The sequence below is a fragment of the Puma concolor genome, chromosome A1 (assembly GCF_028749965.1).
Source record: "Puma concolor isolate L17-30 chromosome A1, mPumCon1.1.hap2, whole genome shotgun sequence".
Lineage (NCBI taxonomy): Eukaryota > Metazoa > Chordata > Mammalia > Carnivora > Felidae > Puma > Puma concolor.
This window is the reverse complement of record NC_141667.1, coordinates 213,203,487-213,226,514: the sequence shown is the minus strand read 5'-3', so window position 1 is coordinate 213,226,514 and position 23,028 is coordinate 213,203,487. Positions and strand designations below refer to the sequence as shown.

The following is a 23,028-nucleotide window of genomic DNA, read 5'->3' as shown; positions in this document are numbered from 1 at the left end:
GGCCAGGACCGTGTCTGGAGAACACCGATGCTCAGAGATCAGGCAGAGAACACAGAACCAGCCAAGACGTCAGAGGAGGAGGTGGGTGGAGGGAAACCAGTGGGGTGAGGTGTCATGGAAACTAAGAGAAAACAGTGTTTCAAGGAGTGACTAACTGTGGCACATGTTGCTAAGAGGTTGACCAAGATGGAGGCAGAGATATGACCACAGATTTTAGCAAGATGGAGATCACAGGAGACCTTAACAAGAACAGTGTCGGTGAGCTCAGAGTGAAAGAAGCCAGATTATAGTGGCTCCCAGGCGAAGAAGTATGACAGCATCAGAAGCCCCTGCAGTCATTTCCTATCCCTTCATGACTTAAAGGGAACAACTGTCATCTGTGTTTGGTCCCTAAGGACTGGCACCTTTTTCTGTGCCTGTGCCCCCCACCCACCTTGTGAGGCAGAGCCCACACGTCATTATAAAAACCAAAAGGGCCAGACACTGGCTTCTCCAGCTCCCTGATAGGTAGGCAAGGTAAGTGGTCTGGGCTCTGTCACCTACGAGGAGCAGCTGGAAGAGCTCAGAATGTATTCTGGCAATGGGCGATGACGGTCATAGGAGCAGGGCCTCCAGTTTCTAGAGGCCGCAGGGGCTCTGTGTCCAGCCAGCACCCAGTGCCCAGTGTTGGGGTGTTGGCTGTGGGCCCTTCAGCAGAGCAAATGTCTCTTCATATGCAGGTCTTACGACAGGAGTTGCGGTGCTATCCCTGGTGTGCAGCTTCCAAACCAGGTGCTCAATGTCTTACTCATGAATTCTCTCCCCACTTAATCTCCCCCACTTAATCAGCCAGGGTTAGTTGCTTTTGCTTGCAACTATGAACCCCAACTGAAGGAGGCTCTTGCATTTTCTTGCCTAGAGGAGGAATTCCTCTATGCCATCTTCCCCAAAGTCTGCCTCTCAGGGGTGTATCAAGTATCCAGTGTCCTTAGCCAGTGGACAGTGTAGACAGAATGGTCTCCCAGAGGTTGCACTCTTGAGGATCTCCCTCCACCCTAATACCTGACACCCTATCTCCCCTTTTCAGATCTCAAGACAGTAGCCAGCTTTCTGCCATCACTGAAGCAAAATGTCCCAATGTGGATGTGTGTGCCTGCTCCCCATTTTATCTTGGCTTTCTAGAAAACAAGCTCTAACCACCACCACCACCCCCTCTCCAGAGACTCCTTGGAGCCTGTGGTTTTCTAGCTATTTTGCCATTGAGTATGGGAAAGGAGATAAGGGAAGAGCACAAAGTTGAAATGCTTCCAGAAGCATCTAGTAGGTTTCTCTCTTATTAACACTGGTTTGTTGTTCCCTGCCTGAAATCAGACCATGTCTGTCATCACCCTGGGCTGGGGCAGGATGAATCAGACCCTGTACATCTAGGGAATCCTCAGGGATCTCCCCAGCCACCCTTGGCACAGAACCCAAAACAACTGAATGAACCAGGGTGAATTTCCAACCATGACACTGACAAGAGCCAAAACCATTCATGAGAGCCACCTCCTCAGTCCACTGAGTGTCCACATTGTGGGACTTTTCATTCACTTATGACTGTGTCTAGAAGCCTGACGCCTTCCCAGAAGCCTCCCCACCCCAGTTACATGTGTGGTCTCTGAGGGAGATTCACACTGACTGTGGGGCTTGGAGACAGTCAGCACTAGACAGCAAGACACGCTGTGCTGGTCCTGCTCCCCTGAGTACAAGATTGCCAGGTCAACATTCTCTTCCAAAGGGCTCTTTTGCCACATACCTTAACCCATTGATGTACCACAACTTGCTTTGGGTGGAAAAGGCAGAGATTTCATAATCCAGCTGGGAAAAATGAGACCTGAGAAGGCAAGAAGGACTTTCAGTGTGACAGAACCATGCCAACTGAGGGCTGCAGGTGCCAGCCCTGGTGATCCATCCACATCAGCTGTTGATGGCATCATCCGCCGGCCTTACCTTTTGTTAGGTAAAGGTTCCCATATGCTCCCTTCTATTCTTCCTCTTTCATCTAGTAAATACAGCATTTGGGGGGAAGTGCATAGGTCTCTGGAGATTCACCAAGGCAAAGGTACGAGCACTAGAATCTAGACCAACGAAAGGATGTTGTTGCTTTGCCCTCAAGAAGTGGCTTATTCTCCAAACAAAATTTGTTCATTATCTCCTGGGTTGTTGATCTGCTTCTCTTAGTGGGACTGGTCTACACCAAAGCTGGTGCATCTTCCCACCCATGGAGCTGCCTTAAAGGAGGCTAGACATAGGGTAGGGGTTGGAGACATGGAATCACCCAAGACACCAGAAAAATGCCACCTGTGTCAGGCTGCGAGAGATGGTCACCCGAGGCTAACTTTGCCCATCTTCCTCCACATCCTTTTGCAAGGTTGGGCTAAGGGTAAGAAGCCCTCAAATGCTCTGGCCTCATTGTTTCTGGCTCCAAAAAATCTCTCTTCCGTGTCCCTTTCCCAACCACAAGCCATGGCATTTGGAAGCTGTAAATCTTTGAGACTGTTCCCAACCCGTCATTTTATAGTCAAGGTGACCTTTGCTCCAGACGTGCTGCAAAGGCTGAAGGCAGAAGACATGTTCCAGGCTGCAATGTGGAGAATACATTCGGGATTTATGCATGGTACTCCTTGGCCCGGCCAGAAGCCCAGCATGTGGCAAAAAGGAGGAAAATGGCTGGAAATCTCCCCAAAGCTGACTGTGCAGTTCTTCTGAATTTTCCCACCACAAACCTAGCCAAGTGTCCAGAATGGATGAGAAACAGATCAGTGGCCTATTGGTGTTAGAGTCCAACTCTGATGCTCATATTCCCTGAGAGATGCCCAGGCACCCTGATCTCAGACTTTCTGGGGCTCTGACGTCAAAGAGGGTCCTCAAAAGCAGTGAGTTTCTAAGGAAAATCTGAACCTCATTTAAGCCATCTGGTAGGCCTCTGACAACATCTTTTTTAGCTTGACAACACACGAGGCCTCTATTTCTCTCCACTTTGAAGTAACTGAAGTTCACTCTGTATCCACAATTCCTGTCTCTTTCTGACTCAGGCTCTCATCTCCCACCAGGAGCAGATACTAGACTCAAGCAGAGTCTCCCTAGTTGGCATTGGGAAATACCAGGTGAACAGGGTTGGACTGGCAGTCTGTGCAGGTCATGCCCTGGAGGGGGCACCACAGGAATGACCATCATCTGTGGAGCTGCGAGGGGATGTGTGGATCACCTTTGATGAGAGAGAGTGTTAGGCTGAAAAACATCTTCCCAAAGATGTCTATGCCCCAATTGGCAGAACCTGAGAGGATGTCACCTTGCATGGCAAAGGAGCTCAGTAGATGGGCTTAAATTAAGGATCTGGAGATGGGGAGACTATCCTGGATTATCTGTGGGCCCAACTCAATCACAAAGGTCCTGACAAGAGGGAGGCGGGAGGTCAGAGTGAGCAACAGGAGATGTGATAAGGGAAACAGAGATCTTGAGTGATGGGAGGAAGGTGTCACGAGTAAAGGAATGCTGAAAAGAGCAAAGAACAGTGTTCTCCAGAAGCCTGCAGAAGGAATACGACATGGCAACACCTTGATTTTAAACTTCTGACCCCCAGGGGCCCCAGGGGCTTCTGTCAGTTAAGTGTCCAATTCTTGATTTCAGCTCAAGTCATGATCTTGTGGTTTGTGGGTTTCAAGTCCCGCATTGGGCTCTGCACTGACAGTGCAGAGCCTGCTTGGGATTCTCTCTCTCTCTCTCTCTCTAATAAATAAATAAATAAACTTTAAAAAAAACTTCTGACCTCCAGAAAGGTAAGAAAATACATCTGTTTTGTTTTAAGTCACTATGTTTTTGGGAAATTATTGTAGCAGCAATAGGAAACGAATACAGAGACCTAGGGTGGGGATTCATAGGACAAGGAGGGAGAGCTGGGAGTGGCCCCAGCAGGTCATAGATCTTCTGGCTCTGGGTGATTCAGTGCCAGAGAGTAATAGAAAAACCCAATTCACCTGGCTTATACACAAGGGAAAGTCCAAAGGCAGATGGATGCAACCAAGCTGGGTTGGTTTGGCCACTCAGTGATGTTACAGAGGATGTTGATTCTTCCTATCAGTCTGTTCTTTTTTTTTTTTTTTTTTTTTAAGTTAGCTCTATATGCAACATGGGGCTGGAACTCAAGACCCTGAGATCAAGAGTTGCACGCTATACTGACTGAGCCAGCCATGCGCCCCACCCATCAGTCCATTCTTGTAGGCTCACTGTTCTCAGTCACAAGATGGCTGCCAAAGTTCCAGATATTGCATCCAAGGCACTCCATTGCCAAGATTCAGAACAGAAAGCCGTTTCACCTTTGAGTCTCTTTGAGAGTGAGGAAAACTTTTCCAGAACACCCATACCCATCTCTAGAGGACTACTCCTCACATCTACATTGTTGGCCAGAATTGTACCACATGCCCATGCTTAAACCAATCCCTGGCAAACAGTATGGGAACATAATATGGCTCTCAGAAACCAGCCTCCCTGAAGCATTTGCCTTTTAGACTTTCTAAAGTTTTATTTATTTATTTTGAGAGAGAGAGAGAGCATGAGCAGGGGAGAGGCAGGGAGAGGGAGAGAGAGAATCCCAAGCAGGTGCCACACTGCTTGGGACAGAGCCCGACGCAGGGCTTGAAGTCACAAACCATGAGACTGTGACCTGAACCTAAATCAAGAGCTGGTTGCTTAACCAACTGAGCCATCCAGGTGCCCCTGCCTTTTAGACTTTTAGCCAGGGAGCAGAGACCTGAAGTAAGTTGGAGTTGAGTTAGCAAGGAGGAAGGGTGTAAATCCATGTTGGGCAGGCATCCAGAAGTGTCTGTTCCACTTCTGTATGGGGCGGGCTTCACAGAACTCCAGAAGTGTCTCTCCCCGTTACTCCACACAGCTCTGGAGCTTACATAGCCTGTTCTATGTTCACCTGGCTTTCATCCTTCATCTGTGCATGGAATGGGGTGGTTAGCTTGTTTCAGTCACCTTGGAGCACATACTCTGAGTGACAACCCCACCATACCACCTTGGTGCCTGAGCTCTCCCTCACCTGGCCAGTTGCCTTGAATTACAGTGTGGAGCCTGAGTGAACCATCTGGCTCTCAGGTAACAGGGCCAGTGTTCTGCTGTCTCACAGGCACACTCCACCTGCAGCCACGACTGAGATGGGAATAGTTGGGGCTACTGTCCTCAAGAAGTGGCTCCTCAAGCTTCATGGGTTTCTCTGTCTTGTTACTCCTCAGAGGCAGACAGCTGCTCTCTCAGCCTGCCCGGCTTCAGCTTCCTCTGCCTGCTCATCATGGGTGAGCAGGTTCCCCAGGTCCCTCTCCATCTGGCCACATTGTGGACTTCTCTTCCTGCAGTCACTGCTCACCTCACAAAAGGCATCATGTGAACTTGTCCCCAATACAGAGGACTCCTGCACTCACTTCACTGTCCCCTTCACCTACTTTAGTCTCCCTGTCCCATCCACGAGATGGGAGAACCAGGAGGGACACACACACACACACACACACACACACACACACTGAAATGTGGGGTGGGAGAGATAAGGAACGAAGAAGGAAAATGACCTAAATGTCATGATGTCATGTGGTGTTACAGATTGGGTCCTGGAACAGAAAGAAGACGGAGTAGAAGAACTGGTGCAATGGGAATGAAGTCTATAGACAGTCAAGTGTACCCTTGCGATGTTCATCTCTTAGCTTTGACAAAGGTACTGTGGCGTATGTGTAAGACATTAACATTACGGGAAGCTGGGTGAAGGGCATATGGGAACTGTCTATACTATCTTTGCAACTTTCCTATAAATCTGCAGTTATTCAGAATTAAGAGGTCTTTTTTTTTTTTTTTTTTTAAGGGAAAGAAAATAGTGTCAGGCCCACCCCATGCTCTTACAGTGTTTCCCACGGCCGGACTGCTGCCATAGCCTCTGTCCCAGACCCAACCCTAAGATCGACGCTCTCCAGAGGAAGCAGGAAGGTGGAGAATTTTTAAACCGAAAAGGCTCTGGCATGGATAGTTCCTGGGGTTGTTAGTAAGTACTCGGGGAAAGGGGGGAAGTGAATACGAGAACCAGTGAAGCTAAAAAGGCTTCTGAACTGCAGGACTCTGAAAGCCATTAATAGGATCGAGGTTTTAGAACTTTGCAAGAAGGGGCCATATCATGCGGTGTTTCCCTCCAAATGTATTTAACAAGACACCTTCCTGACCCTGAGGCCCAGTTCTGACCTTCCAGGCCCAGGCCTCACTGATGCCTCGGCTGGAGAACCCAACCTGCACCCTGCTGCAGGAGCAGCCTGCCCGGAGCCCAGGCCTGCCATCGCTGTAACCACCTCACCTCAACGGGAAGCCCAGTCAGGTGCAGAAGAACATAGCCATCCTTTTGCGGATGACGAAACTGAGGCCGGGAGAAATGACATAATTCTTCCACGCTCACCGCGGTCAGCTGATGAGGCTGTGCCTTCCCTACCTGTGCTCTCCTCTGAAACCTGCTCCCAGAGAAAGCCCTCGTACCTGTCACCTGACTCACCCCTGTCACCTGACTCACCACCACAATCCTGCTATCTCCACACCAGCAGGACTCGCTGGAACTTCGTGGTTTTTGCCCACTGCCAGCTGCTCCCTGCCTTGTCCTTCCTGTTCCCACACCTGAGGCCAGATTTGCTGACCCAAGAGTCTGAGCTCCACCAACTGGCCCCTCTCCCCACCGCTGCTACAGTTAACCTGCCCTTCCATCAACCAGGTGATGACCAGAGACAGGATTGGGGACAGAAGGGAGCAGGCAGGCACAGAAAGCAAGGATCTTCACTGCCGGGTGCCTGTGCTGGACCCCGAGGGACAGTGAAGGGATGGTGAGAACCCAGTGTGGGGCCTGGTGTCCCAGACCACAGGGCACCGACCTTCCCTACCTGCCGCTCTCCTTTAAGCGACCCAGATGTTAACTAGGAGATATGACGGGACCCTCTCCTGCAGATTTTAAAGCTCAGAGGGCTGGTGGGTGCGGGCCTTGTGTGACACTCCACTACCTGCAAGCCAGTGACACTGTCCCCACAGAACTCTTGAAATGCTTCTATGCTCCGTATGTTTATTTTGCAGAGGGAGGTCCCATGCAAAGGCACTGACCTTTCTCTGGGATTTACTTTGAGTTGCATTAAAATTGAGGGGCACCTGGGTGGCTCAGCCAGTTAAGCATCTGACTCAATTTCAGTTCAGGTCATGATCTCACGGTTGTGAGTTCGAGCCCATGTTGGGCTCTGTGCTGACAGCACGGAGCCTGCTTGGGATTCCCTCTCTTCCTCTGTCCTTCTCCCACTTTCTGTCTCAAAAATAAATAAATAAACCATTAAAAAATTTTTTTAATGGTTTATTTATTGTTGAGAGAGCGAGAGACCGAGTATGAGCTGGGAAGGGGCAGAGAGAGGGAGACAGAATCCACAAAGCAGGCTCCAGGCTCTGAGCTGTCAGCACAGAGCCTGACGTGGGGCTTGAACCCGTGAACCACGAGATCATGACCTGAGCTGAAGTCAGACACCCAACCGACTGAGCCACCTAGATGCCCCAATAAATAAACATTTTTTTAAAAAATTGGGATACTTTCCCTTTCCACTCACAACCCATCCCAGAATGATAACATCAATGATAAACTGATGATAAACTTTTCTCGAGAAAGACCAGTAGCTTTAGGATGCTTAGCAGAGCGAATATTATTATTCAAAAGTTATGATTCTTTGTTCCCAAGGGATCTCTTTTCGAGTATAAGCAGTAATACATTTAATGATAGAATAAATGCATAATGAAATAACCAGACTAAAAGTCTGACATCACTGGACAAATGGGGAAAAGATTTTTTTAAAAACACACCTCAGGCTGCAGACTGTGAGCGTCAGGTGCTTAGGGTTGTCTTAATTTATGAGGTACCTGTTGGCCTCCGAGCCCCCAACTGCTCAGTCATGCAGTCATCCGTTCAGTGAGTGTTCCCTGAACTCCTCTCTTGTCCTCCTCTGTCACAGCCCCCTGCCTTAACTTTCTATAGCATGTGTCACTCTCTAAAGTTATTTTTTGATCTATTTGTTGTGTGGTTCTCTTGTCTATCTCTCCACTAGATTATCAGCCCCACAGAGGGGGGACTATGTTGCTCCTGTTCAGTGCTGACTCTCCAGAACCCAGAACAATTCCAGAATAAACCACATACCACGTGCATGTTAATGTCATCGTCATTATCTTCCAGTGTCACTGAGAGGCAGGTACTGTCAGATAGCTTGAGTTCAAACCCTGGCTCTGCTGCTAACAAGCTGCATACTAGGGAAGTTACTTAACCCTCCCATGCCTCAGTTTCCCTAAGTAACCATGGGAGTGTATTGAGTGAATATATGTGAAACACTTTGGAAGGATTCTAGCATATAAACGCTTCATAGCATTAGTTATAATTATTTAGTCAAGGCTAGCCCCAGGCCAAACTCTCTGTCTCCAAACCCCATCGTCACTCCCACGCTGCTGGTCTACTCCCCCCCACTCACTGTCAGCCCCGTTTGATAGAGGTCCCTGACGTCCTTAGACTTCCCCAGCCTCTGAGAGCCTCCAGCCACACACCCACCAGGAGTGCCCTCTGGAGCCATGCACCATGCTCCAGAATGAGCTTCTGGCTCCAACACCCTATCATCACCTCTCCACAGAACGTTCTCCATCACCTCTCCACAGAACGGTCTCCATCCTGTTCCTGAGGACTAAAACAGCCGATCAACCGAACTGTATCTGAGTATTTAAGCACACCTGCCATTTCCCTTGACAAAGTAGTCCCTGGATCGTCCCACATTGGCAGAAGAGTAAAAAGCTCATGGTGAGTAGACTCGGCTGGAAGGCCCAGTCCCACGTCCTCCAGAACTCCTGCTCCTTGGGGACCTCTCCGTAATGACCACAGTCACCACGCATGGGCTCAAAGGGAATGGCCCAGGTGCAGGCACCGGATGCCCCATTTCCCCACAAGACAGCCGAGGGCAGGTTGCAACGTTTATCAACTCTCCTCAGGCTCAGGGATGATTAGCCTCTCAGGCCCTCAGTGCCACCCTCACGATGCATCCTCAGCTGTATAGAGAAGGAATAATTTGGTGTGCCTGGGTGACTCTGTCAGTTGAATATCAGATTTCTGCTCAGGTCCTGAACTCACGGTTCATGGGTTTGAGCCCCTCATCGACCTTACTGCTGTCATCACGGAGCTCACTTTGGATTCTCTGCCACCCCCCCTCTCTGCCCCTTCCTCGCTCACACACACACTCTCTCTCTCAACAATAAATAAACACTGAAAAAAAAAAAGAAGGAATAATTTCCTTCGGCTCTCTTAAGGTGGAGCTAGGAATTAAACTGACGTAAGACAGATCAGTAGGAGAAAAGCACACACATTTTATCTGATATTTTTACATGTACATGCAAGTCCTCAAAAGGAAAATAAAGACCTAAAGAAGGCATTGGGCCCCAAAGCCTGACCAATTGTGGGAATGTGGTAAGACAAGGTGCCTCGGGCTGGGGACAGTAAATTGTGTGGCAGTGACTGGGAAATACATGGGGGAAACCAATAAAAGATAAGTTATTTTAGTGGGCTGGTTTGTACAGAGCCTTTCCAGCATCAACTCTCTACACTCTCCAGTGATAAGAAAGTTCTCATCCTGGTACAGGGAGGGCATTTCTCTCAGGGGAAATTTTATCGCCCGCTTTTAGGTAGAAAGGGGAAAGTCAGGGAGCCCTTACTGCATTCGCTATTGAAGTGCCTTCAGCTCAGAATAATCCGTATACTAAAGCTGCATATGACAAGTGAGGGGGGTATCTTCTGATCCCCTGCAGCTGGAACACTCTTTCTTCTCTCCTTCTCCTGGCTGTATCCACTCACAGTGTCTGTCTGCAAATCTTTGTGTATATCCACTTCCTCCAGGAAGCCTTCCCTGATAGCACAAGCTGGAATTCCTTTCCTGCACCTCCTGTCCGGGCCCCCGTTCACACAATATCACCTGATGCCCTGTCTGATCCCCTGAGAGGGGCCACGGTAATCTTATCCTAATTGCTATCTCCAGCATGGGGCCTGGCATAGAGCAAGCCTTTTCTTACTATTTGTTGAGCTGCTAAAGAAAAATTTATTTCAGCTCCAGTGCTCAGATGATGTGTTTCTTGTTTCTGGTTAAAAAACTAAGCTGCTGGGGAGCCTGGGTGGCTCAGTCGGTTAAGCTTCTGACTTCGGCTCAGGTCATGATCTCGTGTTTCCTGAGTTCGAGCCCTGCATCGGGCTCTGTGCTGACAGCTTGGAGCCTGGAGCTGCTTCAGATTCTGTGTTCCCCCCTCTCTCTTCCCCTCCCCTGTTCGCACTCTGTCTCTCTCTCTCAAAAATAAACACCAAAAAAAAAATTTTTTTTAAAAACTCAGCTGCTGACGTAGTGTTGGAAAACAGATTTCTGTGAAACGTGAAGAGCATTAAGGAAAAACAGGAAGATATTTGTCTCCATTGTCCTACCTGTGGCTCCCAGGCTCTGCCCCCAGACTTTTTCCCATAGCCAGTGCTGCCCTGAGAGACGTTCAGGAGGTGAAAATAGTCTGCAGTGGGTTGGGCTGCACCATTCAGCTCAGGTCTGCGGCAAAACATGTCATCTCACTTCATCTTTATTTGATAGATATTTTTAATTTGAATGGATGATTTTAATTAAATATTAAATAAGCGTCAATGAAACAAGTATAAAGTAAAAGTGTTCATTCTCTTTGAAAATATTAAGACATGATAAAGACCTTAATAACATTTTATGTTTACTCCTCTCTTACCCCTCCTTCACCATTTTGTTCCCCATCATTTCTGACCCCTCCTGGGATAGTGGGTGGGAGGTGGGGAGGAGGGGAGAAGTGAGGCATTAGGGGGGAAAGAAACCTCCTCCTTGTCAGGTACTGTCATAAACTGACATGGCTCTCTCTGAGACGAGAAGGTGTTGGAAACTGAATCTTCCTCTCGTGGGGCAGGAATGGGTTCGTAGCAGATACCCCCAGTCAGTGGGGGCACTCTCTTGTAGTCCCCTTGACAAGAACACCTGCATCTATCCTCTGGTTGATCTGTTACTCCTCTCTGTAAAGGCCTTTTCACGGTGGCCCCTTCCGGGACACCCAGGAAAAGAGGCAAAAAGGAAAGGAGGCTAAAGCAATGAGCTAGCTGGGGAAGAACACCCTGACTATGTAAACAGTGAGCATAAAGGCCCTAAGCTGAGCATGCCTCAGGAACAGCAAGGAGGCCCATTTCCCTGGAGCACAGCGAGCAGGGGGGCGGCAGGAGGAGATGAAGGTAGAGAACAGCAGGGACTGGTGGGCACGGGGCCTGTAGGCCAGGACCTTGGCTTTACTCTGTGTGGGGTGGACGGCAAGCCATGGGAGGATTCTGCCAGGAGGACTGACATGATCTGAATTTAGCTTTAAAAGGATGAGTCAGGGGCGCCTGGGTGGCGCAGTCGGTTAAGCGGCCGACTTCAGCCAGGTCACGATCTCGCGGTCTGGGAGTTCGAGCCCCGCGTCGGGCTCTGGGCTGATGGCTCAGAGCCTGGAGCCTGTTTCCGATTCTGTGTCTCCCTCTCTCTCTGCCCCTCCCCCGTTCATGCTCTGTCTCTCTCTGTCCCAAAAATAAAATAAATAAACGTTGAAAAAAAAATTTTTAAATAAAAATTAAAAAAAAAAAAAAAAAAAAAGGATGAGTCAGCCACTGTGTGGAGGATAGATGTGGGGAAAAGGGGGAATGGGAAAGGCCGAATGACGGAGATTAACCGGGAGGCTTTGCAGTCATCCAGGTGAGAACCAGTAGTGGCTCAGACCAGGCTGGAAGTGCTGAAGGGAGTGAGAGGGGGATGTGGCATCCTTTGGAAGTAGAGTCAACAGAATCCCTGGCAGACTGGATCAGAAGTATGAAAGAAAGAGAAGAATCAAAGCTGACTCCAAAGTTTTGGGCCTCAGCAAATTCGTGGAAGGAGAGTGTTTGCCTGAGGGAGACTGCGTGTTGATGATAAGGACGGAATCAGGAGATTGTTTGGATGTGATAATTTTGAGATGTTAGATTATCAATTGGCAAAGTCACGCAGGCAGTTGGATGCATGAGTCAGGGGCTCAGGGAGAAGATCATGCTGGAGATATCAATTTTGGAGTCATCAGGATGTAGATGTCATATAAAGTCATGAGACTGAACTGGTCAAAAGGCAATGAAAGTAAATAAAGAGGAGAGGAGGTCCAAGGGCTAAACCTTGGAGCCTCCAACCTTAAGATATGGAGATACGGAGAAACTGCAAAGACTCTGAGAAAAGCGCCCAGTAGGCAGGGGAATCAGCAGTATCTCAGAAGCCAGTATGAAGCAAGTCTTCAGGAATGACCTACTGTATCAAATGCTACAGGGGTGGAGAAGATGCATTGACCACTGGCAACATGGATCACTGGGGACCTTGACAATGGCCCTTTGGGCAGAGTGAAACCTGATTCAGTGTGGCCAAAAGAGAATGGGGAGGAGAGGAAGCAGAGACTGTGGCACAAATCTTTTGAAGACTTTGCTCTAAAGGACAAAAGAGAGGCAGTAGCTAGATGTGGGAGGGAGATGTGAAGTCAGTGGAGGTTTGGAGGTTTGTTTTGTTTTTAAGATCGGAGACATTAGAGCATGTTTGTATGATAACTGGAATAATAATGTAGGAGAAAGAGAAGAGACTTGCCAGAGTGAAGTGCTTAGGTGGGCAAGAAAGGATTAAATCTAGAGAGCATCAAAAGGGACTGATCTCAGATCATGGGCATCATGATAGAGTAGAGTAAATGGGCATCAATACAAGCAGGATGGCCAGGATAGCATGTGGGAGCTCTATTCATGTTCTCTATGAAATATGGACTGAGATCATCAGCAGAGAGTGAGGAGGGAGACGAAGGTTGGAGGAAAGAGGAGAAGGTGTGAAATAGTTTAGGAGAGTGGAAAATGGAGGCAGATTGCCAGGCAAAAACAAAAGCTCACTTGAGATCACTAGTTATGGAGTTAAGTGAAACCAACCAGCATGGTTGTTTTTCCAGCCAACTGAGCAACCCCAGAGGAGGCATGGAATCGACACAGACTTCAAAGAATTGTGATAAAATACCTTTTTAAAAAAATTTTGTTTTAACAGCAAAGATGTTTAACGCATCTGCAAAGTATATTGGGAAAAGTGAAATAGAAACTCTCAAAAAATGAAAGTAAAAATTTAATGTAATTTCATTTAACTTAAAGTTAAAAAAAAAAGGAAAGAAACTCTCACATGTATCAGGTAAGACTGTAAATTGGTGCAATTAACTTCAGAAATCATTTCCTAAGTCTTCAAAATATTCATTTTGCCCTTCTTCCGTGAAACAGATGTTTACAAAGTCACAACATGAAAAAATCCTCAAGATATAAAGTCATGCGCTAACAACAAGCAGGATAAAATACATTTTGAAAAGTCACAGGGAAAATCCCAAAATTTTGATTGTAGTTATCTTTGGCTAGTAGGATTATAGATTATTTTCATTTTTTTCATTATTGCTTCTTGTATTTTCCAAAATGGGATGTATTTCTGCCAAATCAGAAAAAGAAAATACTATGTTTAAAAATATGATCCTTCCTGGGGCGCCTGGACGGCTCAGCTGGTTAAGCAGCTGACTTCGGCTCAGATCATGATCTCATGGTTCGTGAGTTTGAGTCCGACATCAGGCTCCCCACTGACAGTACCGATGGAGCCTGCTTGGGATTCTCTCTCTCTCCCCCTCTCTCTGCCCCTCCCCCATTTGTGCTTCTCTCTCAAAATAAATAAATAAACTTAAAAATATATATACGGTCCTTTCTGAAAGCAGGAGGATGGATTTGAAGGCAACAGAGTTTTTCCCAATCCTGAGATTCACGTAGAGTCTCCACAGTCTGGTATTTCAGACTGTGCAAATTCCAGGCACATCCAAAAACTCCCTCTCAGTCTGTTTACCTCATCAGAGTTAAACACCCTAAAGTTTTAACCTAAAGATAAAAGGAGTATTTCATGTACAATGAACTATTCATTCAAGGTGTAATAACAGATTCTTATTCTAGAGTGATCAGCGTCTCCCAACTCCTTCCTTTCCAGACTTGCCCCAGCCCTCGCCAGAATGTAGAGAAGGCTTTCTGAACTTGGGAACATCTAAATCCAGGAGGTATCCTGCCCAAGGTTTGTCAAATTATTTTACTTATAAATTCACCAAAGAAAGCATTAGAGTGCATTAAAAGAAACTTCTAGTAATGTATCAATCAGCTGTTGATAACATATGTTATGTTGGTAACATAACAAACAACCATAGAATGTCAACAGCACACAATAAAAAGCATGCATTTCACTCGTGCATTTGTGTATTGGCTGGAGCCAATCTGATACAGGCTGAGCTCATCTGGGCAGCTCTAAGCTGCAAACTGGGACCAGATCTGCTCCATGCATCTCTTATCCTCCTTAGACCAGTGGGCTAACTTGGCATATTCTCATGATGGCGGGGGGGAAATGTATGAAAAATTAAGCCCAACCATGCAAGTAGATGTCAAGTGCCTGCTTGGATGTCTGTTAACAGCCCATTGGCCAAAACAAGTCACATGACAACAACAAATAAGTTATCTCTAGTGGAAGGAACTGCAGAATCACAGGGAAAAAGCGTGTGAATACCTGGGAGGAGTGAAGAACCTGAGCCAATAAATCAGCCTACCATTAGCAGTAAAGAAAGAAAAATTTAAAAATGCAAACATGGAAGGTAGAAATTAATTTACAAAGACTTAATTCCTTAATCAAAATCTAATTGTGGATAGCTCCTATTTCTAGTTACTTTCTCAACACCCCTGTTGAAACTCTACCCCCAAAGCCCCTGTATTCATTCCTTGAGCGGCATTTCTCATACCCATCTCTTCCAGAGGAATGAGTTGAGCCAGAGACCCAGGCTAGATCGGTCAGCAGGTTAATGGACATCAGCCTAGGGAAAAAAAAGAAATCTTGGCTTTACTATCCTGGGTATACTAGCGTCTGAAGCCCCTCTAAGCCCTCCAAACCAGCCTCAATGCCATCCAGTCTGCCCGGCATTCCAAAGCCCCATCAAGTGATGAGGAAACAGGTCTAAAGGGTCATTTCTCTAATCTTTCCTGGAGGCTGGAGGCTGAAGCCTGAGCTACATACTATCAGGTTCCTTCAGTGGGAGATGAGGTTTGGGAATTCTGTCATCATAGGGAGACCACCATTCATCTGAAACACCCAAAAAGAACATGCCTTAATGGGCATTAGAATATTCTTAATACAGCCAGAAATTGTCTCCCTCCACCTCCCCCACCTCCTCCCCCCCCCACACTCACCCCACTCTTTCTCTTTCTGCCTTTCCTTCTCCTTCTTCTTTTCAAGCCCGCTTCCCAACTGACCTGAACCTTCAACAAAGGCCCAGCGTCAGTCCAACCACACAACCTGGGGCCCAGAAGTGCACCACAGTAATGATTTATATCTCAATGTCACATTCGTGTCACTCACACAAGTCAAGAGTTCCTTGTTCTGCTGTGAAACGTGGTGGTGGCCAGTGCTGGACTGTGGGGTCAGACAGACCCGGATGGAAACCCGTCTCCCTCCTCTTACCTATCATGTGACCTTAGGCAAATTGCTTAACCCCTCAGAGGGCTTTTGCGGTCTCAGCAATAACATGCAAAAATGCAGGTGTCTGTGGCCAGTGACCTTAAATGTGAAACAACGGTCACCCAGCAACAAGTCAGAAACACCTGGTGGTATCTGTTAGATGTCACCACATGGCACAAACCAGCTCTTTCCTTCTGCATCACCGGTGGACCAACAAACTGTTTCGTGCAACTGGTTAAGATACTAGTTGCCCTCACAGCTCCACGTTTAAAATAAAGTGTACCTTCTTTTAGTCAATTTAATGTATTTCCTAGCACCCTTGATTCAATTCAATAAAGACGACGTGTGGGGTGTTTACACTGTGGCAGATATTGTTGTTGCTTAAAAGGCAGAAAGAAAGAAAACAGGCACTTTTTTAGTTCTTGCTGTGATAAACAACTTTATGGGTATTTATAACCCCTGCGCTGCTCTGTTTAAAGCAGGTGGATCCAGAGGAAGATTATTTGTGTGACTAGGAGTAAGGGGGTCAACTGGAAAATACTAATGTTTCATGTAAGGAAAATGAGGCCATTTCAGCAGACTAAGACAACAGAAGTTGATTTCTCACTCCTGTATCAGCCCAGGGTGATGTTCCTAGTCAGCGAATGGCTTCCTTCCACACGGTGATTCCAGAACCCAGGTTCCTTCCATCTCGTGAACCTGTCATCCTTTACAGCCTCAAAGTCCCTCCCTCTCAAACTACAGAGGGAAAGAGAGAAAAATGGAGAACACCCACCCACTCCTTAAACGCTCCACTCAGAAGAAACATACATCACTTCTACCTACAGTCCATGGGCAGAAAGTAATCATATGGCCACTCTTGGATACAAGGAAGGCAGGAAAATGTAATCCTCGCTCCTGTTGAGACGGTAACAATTCTACACTGTACAAAGAGAAGCATAGGCTTTGGGCAAATCGCCAGCTACCTATGTATGCGTGTTAATACAGCGTCCTATTTCCGTTTGTCTACTTCCCCCACTCTGACATGAGCTCCATAAGAGCCGGTATTTGAGTGGTGACTGCAAAAGAGAAAGAGAAGGAGAGATGAAATAGAACATGACAAAACTCTGCTACAATAACCGGACTTATTCATTGTATTTTTTTCAATAGCACAAAAATTGTCCACCTTGTGGCTCCCGTTTACAAGTATTTTCACCTGTGTGATCTCATGCAATTCTCTTAATAAGCCTCAGATTAATTAGGACACATATTTTATGCCAGAAACTCAAACTCAAATGGATTAAATAACTTGCCCAAAGTCGTCCAACTAGGAAGCAGAGTCACTGCTCAAGGCAGTTCCCCTAAGTCGTAGTTCAGCCGTATTCTCCCTATTCCATGCTAGTTTAAAAATAAGGAGCTATTAGTTTCATCTTCTAACTACCATTTGCACCAAGAAGGCCCGGGAAGCATCTCTTAGCTGCTTCTAACATGAACTCCTTACTCAGTTTAGGCCAAGCCTCAATTTACCAGGTGCCAGGCCCAAACCAGCTCCCAGGGGAACCTGGTGGGGGGACACTACTCACACCTCCCAGCAGCTAATGGGGTAATGGAGGAGACAGGTTGTACAAACCTGGTTGTGGCTGAAGCAGAGTGAGACACGGGTGCTATGCTAGGGAGACAGATGTGAAGCTAAGGCGGCAGTCATGGCTTCCAGTTGGCATGAATCTCATCCCAGTAAATTTGGCTACCCTGAGAATGAGGCTGGGGGGCTGCCAGATTAGCTGTCTGTATTGCTTGGCTCCTGAAGAAGCTGGTTCGATGCACTCTTCAGGTACTTTCTGTGTTTCTGCTTTTCCACATTTGCTCAGGGCCTAGCCTGGGAAGCAGGGCCCCGGAGCTCCACTCATCAGCCCCTTCCTTCCCTGGAAGTCAGATGTTAACCATGGCAGCACTGACCTTGGTTCTGAGAGTGTCAGCCATTGGCTGGAAGATGAGTGACAAAGAGCAAAGTCTCTGAAATTTCTGCCTAATCAAAGTCCCAAAGAAGCCAACCTCTGAGCCTTGAGTGGCAGGAGACGAACTGACCCAGAACTTTCCTTGGGGGCTGGCTGGGATTACAAAAAAGAGCAGACACTTAACCCCAAAGGGCCCAGATGAGGTCCTGCTCTGCCGCTCTCCGCCGCCATGACCGGGAGCCTCAGTTTCCTCAGACGAGGTCCTGCTCTGCCGCTCTCCGCCGCCATGACTGGAAGCCTCAGTTTCTTCGTCTGTAGACTGGCAATGATAACACCTGCTCATTGGGCTGCCCTGAGAATGAGGAGAGGCCACCCATGGCACAGGCCTCACATGTGGTACTGAATTCCTGCCACAAAGAGCTCTTACACAGCTTCTCTTTATTTTTTTTAAATGTTTATTCATTTTTGAGAATGTGCACGAACAGGGTAGGGGCAGAGAGAGGGAGACAGAGGATCCGAAGTAGGCTCTGCACTGACAGCAGAGAGTCTGACTCAGGGCTCAAACTCACAAACCATAAGATCATGACCTGAGCCAAAGTCGGATGCTTCACCAACTGAGCCACCCAGGCGCCCCACAGAGCTTGTCTTTAAAAGCTCTAGAGTGGGCTCACTCCAGCATTGCGTTCACGGAAACATCCCTCCTTAAGTGGCCTTCTTTGAAGATTACTTCACACTCCTTAAATGCCAAACTTATCTATTTAAATCCCAGAACAGGATGTCCTTGCCTCTGGAAACCCCAGTGTGACCTCTGAGGCTATGGTGCTATGCTGCAAACAGTGCGCTTTGCGTGACAGTCCCCTCATCCCATGGCCAAATGAGACATAGCTGAAATGGTGACTCTAGGCGGGGCCCACATCAGGTTCTCATTGTTAGCCTGCCTCACAGCCTCTGTGCACAGAGGCACCAGTTCACACACTGTTCAGCTGTCAAGGTGGAATTGAGTACTCGAAAGTGGAACAGCTCAAGAGGCCCGCAGTGAGGACCGGAGGGAAACCTGGAAGGAACAGCCACAGGACCGGAAAAACCTTATTAGATCAAAGACACCCCCCTTCCTTCAGAAAGATTCTTCCCTACACCCTTTCAGGCAAATGATTATCTAGTCTTTAAAAACAAAAAAGCCTCAGGAGAAAGCAAACCCCAGCCCTCCCACAAACTCACCACCGATTGGTGTGTGCAGCTTAGCCCAAGATCCCTAGTCCATCCTTGGTGATATGGAAAGCAGGCAGCCTCCCTTAAGTGGCCTTAAATTCCCATTCAGTCGTTCGGGAAAGCAGGACAATGTAAGCCCAGCCCTTTGAAAGGAGAGTTTTCTTTCCTGACACCTCATACCTCCCCTCAGACCATCTCCACGTTCCCTGTGTCTCTCCTGGACCGTGCAGCCACTAAGAGACTCAGAAAACCAGTGTCTGAGCTCGGGCCAAGAAACACAAGCCAGGTGCTTCTCATCTTAAGAGAAATAAAGTAGTGATTGTGTAGCGCAAAGTCTTAATTATCAGGAGAAAATGCTAATCCAACCTTTCAGATCATGGTAGTACATCTGTCTCTTTATTTCCAAGGAGGGAACAGTTTTACCTTCCAGAACAGGGCTGAAGACAACACGAACAGAATCCTAAACCCCAGGGTGTGGCAGGATTGAAAAGGCAGAATTCGCACAAAGAATCGCAAATTACAAACGGTGCAGCCTGAAAAACACCCTGCAGCAACCCGCCAAGGAGAAGCGATCTCTTCACTGTCTCAATCAAGATTTAAAAATCAGAGAAGGATCGAGATCTCATTTTCCCACGTGCCCTGGGACCCGTGAGGCTGTGGCCCCGAACCAGTGCCACGGCCCCTCTGAGGGCAGGCTCTAATCTTAGCACAACGGGCCTCCTCAAATCAGAGCGACCTCCCTTCCCAGGCGGTTTCCTTGTCTGTGTGCTCCCTGGCTCCCTAGCCTGCCGCCGGCCTTATGCAACTTCTCTTATCTGTGCACAAGCAATTGCAAACAAATGTCCTTCCGGGCACAGCTAATCTCTCTATCAGTCCTGGATCACTTGAGATTGTGATGGTTAATTATAATGGTTTGGGGAGCTCATTTTCCCCATGGTACATTTACGTCTCTGATTTCCCCTTCCTGAAACTTGTCGTCTGAGACTTTTGTCTAAGGGTCACCTAAACCTTTGGCCCCAGCGTCCAGTTTCTGATGCCTAAAATGAGGCAGCCTCATTTTAGATGAGGCTTTTTGTGTATCAGCCCAAGGAAATAGAGCCAGTCAGGGGCAAAGGTGGGACAAGGGATCAGATGGCAGCCCTTGTTCCATCTGAAAGGTGTGCTGCTGACCCGCCTTCCAGAATGATCCTGAACTCCGTGTTCTTTTAAGATTCCTTTCCTTTGAGTCTGCTCACCTACCGCCACCCTCACTGGGTAAGTCATGGGTAAGAATGTTTCCCACACTCCTCTGCGGCTCCCTGAGTTATCCCAGGAACTCGCTCCACACTCCCGCTTTTCTGAGCAGGGCAGCTTCTCACTCAGAATCCCTCCTGTCACGACACTGCTGCTCCCTTCCCCTCCCGTGGCTCTCAGGGCCTCCTTCCAGCAGCACCAGACCCTGCCCGCCAGATACCCTTGACAAGTGAGGGGTCACACTCTGGTCCTCCCCCTCCCAGACCTGTTCTTGGCTGAGCATGGGCTTCCTTTGGCTTAGAATCTACAACCAAGCCTTGACTCTTCTGATTCCAGAACAGGCTTTGGCCCTGGGCCTAGGACAACAGGTCAAATGCCTCCTGGGAGCACGTAGGAATGGGCCCTTCCCCATATGCTGCATGAAACCTCAAATACAAAGGTGATCCTGTTTTGAAATGTTGATAAGCAAGGACAAGCCCATAGGTGAGCAGGCCAGTCCAGGCCTAGGAAGCAGAACTGTCCAGTGAGCAGCTCAACACCAGATCCTCCAGGGATCTGGAACGGCTTAGCTTTTTCCCCTGGGCCTTCCAAACCAGAACCCACATTTTCATCTCTTTCCTTCCAACTAATCCATAACATACACATGCACACACGTGCACATACATGCACACCCACGCATACACACACGTGCACATGTACACATATATGCATTCGTTCACATGTTCAGATACACACAGTATGTTAACAATATTCTGTCACCATGGGGCTCAGAAGATTTTACTGACTTGGGAATTTTTGAGTTCTAGGAAAAAGTATTAACACTGTGTCGGGATCAGGGTCGGCTTAACATCAGACATCTCCCTGGAGAGACTAGGACGTCTGCCTCTTCTCCCTACTATCAGTGAGGGTGTCTGAAGTTCCACCACTAAAGATTTGTTTCTTTGGGCCTCAAAGCTCTCTCTGTCTTCAGAGGTCCCTTTTCCCCCTATAAATGATAAGCAGTTGGGAAAGGCTTGTTATGGGCCCTCCAGCTGCAATCTTGGTCCTGGATCAATTCTTCAGATGCTTTGGTAGGGTGGGAGCAAGGCCCTGGGGAAGGGAAAGCAGAAAAAAACCTACAAGGGAAGTGAGAGGACAGCACAGACAAGACAAATGAGCACCCACGGACGCTGTCTCACTCCTGATCTGCCTGCGCTGTGCAAGAGGTGAGAAATTTCACCCATGCCCTCAACAGGTATAGACTGAGCACTTACTATGTGCCAGGAGCCATGTCAAGCACTGGGGATACTATGGCAAGCCAAACCAGAGATGGTCCCTGCCTTCATGGAGTTTATGGTCTACTTGCAGGAGGGTGGGGAGAAATCAACCCCCAAAATCACACTAATGACCATTTCATTACAAACCAGGATGAGTGCACTTAAAGAGGGCTCTATAAGAATAGCAGTGAGGAACCAGCCTAGACTTGGGAAGGGGGTATGGGCAGGAAGGCTTTGTGAGGACATGATGCTTCAGCTAATTCTAAAGAAGTAGAATTAACGAGAAAAGCAGAGAAGAGTGAACACCCTAGGTAGTGGGAACTGCATGTGCAAAGGCCCCGTGGTAGAAAGAAACCACCTAATACTGCCATTGTGCATAATCCCTAACCTTTAGTAAACTTTGAACTTGAAGGAAAATGCTCCTTTCTAAAAATGTGTTTCCCTTTCCCTTTCCCCTTCCACTTAGCCCTGCACCTAAATCAACACCAAGCAATGCAGAGGTGAGCTATGCAGGAGAAAGCCTAAAAAAAAAAAAAAAAAAAAAAAAAAAAACAAAGCAAAACAAAACAAAAAACAGAGTTGCAGACAGCAGCTATGACAGCCATTTCCTGTTTGGTGTCTGTCACCACAAACCTTCTTAGCCAAATAAATTAGCACAGGAAAACATTTGGAGAAGGGTGTGGAAGAAACACATACTGAAAAACCAAGAAAAATAGCCCATCTGCTTTTCAGAGAAGAGCTCCAAGTCTGAGGTAGGGTCAGAGCCCACTCAACTGTAGGGGCTGAACCTGGAGGAAGCTGAGGCCCAGAGAGGGGCCAGAATCCAGTCAGTGGCAAGGCTGCGGCTTGAAGCTTCTCTCCCTGCTCTCTCCCTGCCTCACTCCCTCTGGCCCTATCAGACTAGATCTGCTGGCTTTCTTCTATCAGATGTGGAACTGGGTGGTTGCAACTGGCCTCTGGGACCCCTGTAGGGTAAGATGGAGCTTAATTTTGCCTTGGGTACAGGAGCCCAACGTCCTTTGATATGAGGGGGTGGGGGGAGGAAGAATACTAGACGCTTTACATCTTCTATATTTGATCTTCCTTCACAAGGACCCTGGGAGACACAGACCTACACTCCCATTTTATAAATGAGGAAACAACCTCTGAAAGGAGATAAATATGCCCAAGATTGCCCAGATGCTGCATGGTATGGTGAGCTTTAACCTGGTCTAGTTTGAAAGCCCATACTCTCTCTTCCTTTGTCCCATCCCATACCCAGAAGGATATTTCTGTGGAGAAACTCAGGGTCCCCAGTCTTGACTGATTGCCAGTAGGCCACCCATCACCACCTTCTGTGGTGATGTGCCTTCTAACACTTGGGGCCAATGTTCTGTGTAGCCAGGCTCCATCATAATTTCCCAATAAGTCATGTCCATTGAACCAGTGAGGCACTCACCCTGTACTGCTCACCTGTTAGTGAGAAACTTCCATATTGTTTAAGCCACTATAATTGGCTTTGCTGATTCCAACAGCTTAGACTCAACCCTACCTAAGTATTTTATGTACTAATGTGCATAATTAATCTCAAAGTAGGGTACATATCATGCAGCATTTTTCAAGTACGTATGATCTTAATACCTATTTTTCACAACAGGTTAGGAATGTGTTCCTTAAAAGTATTGAAAAAACTCTTTTCAACATACCCAGAGCCCCAAGCTGCGACATGACCCACAGCTTGCTTGTCTCCAGTTATTCATCTAACAGAGGTTTATAAAATATAAACTACCC

At 47.6% G+C, this 23,028-nt stretch overlaps 2 long non-coding RNA genes across 3 annotated transcripts; one reads left to right on the top strand and one right to left on the bottom strand.

Moving 5' to 3' along the window:
* Positions 1-5,571: 5,571 nt before the first annotated feature.
* LOC147584745 (uncharacterized) lies at positions 5,572-8,974 on the top strand. The gene is made up of 3 exons (XR_015255946.1): positions 5,572-5,728; positions 5,873-6,049; positions 8,713-8,974. It is a non-coding gene; the product is annotated as an uncharacterized LOC147584745 (long non-coding RNA).
* Positions 8,975-13,219: 4,245 nt separating this feature from the next.
* Positions 13,220-15,614, bottom strand: LOC147584744 (uncharacterized). 2 transcript variants are annotated; one of them, XR_015252831.1, is made up of 3 exons: positions 15,359-15,614; positions 14,914-14,985; positions 13,220-13,580 (listed from the first exon to the last, which is right to left on the bottom strand). It is a non-coding gene; the product is annotated as an uncharacterized LOC147584744 (long non-coding RNA). The 2 variants fall into 2 exon arrangements; XR_015252832.1 differs by having other exon boundaries at positions 15,422-15,613.
* Positions 15,615-23,028: the final 7,414 nt, after the last annotated feature.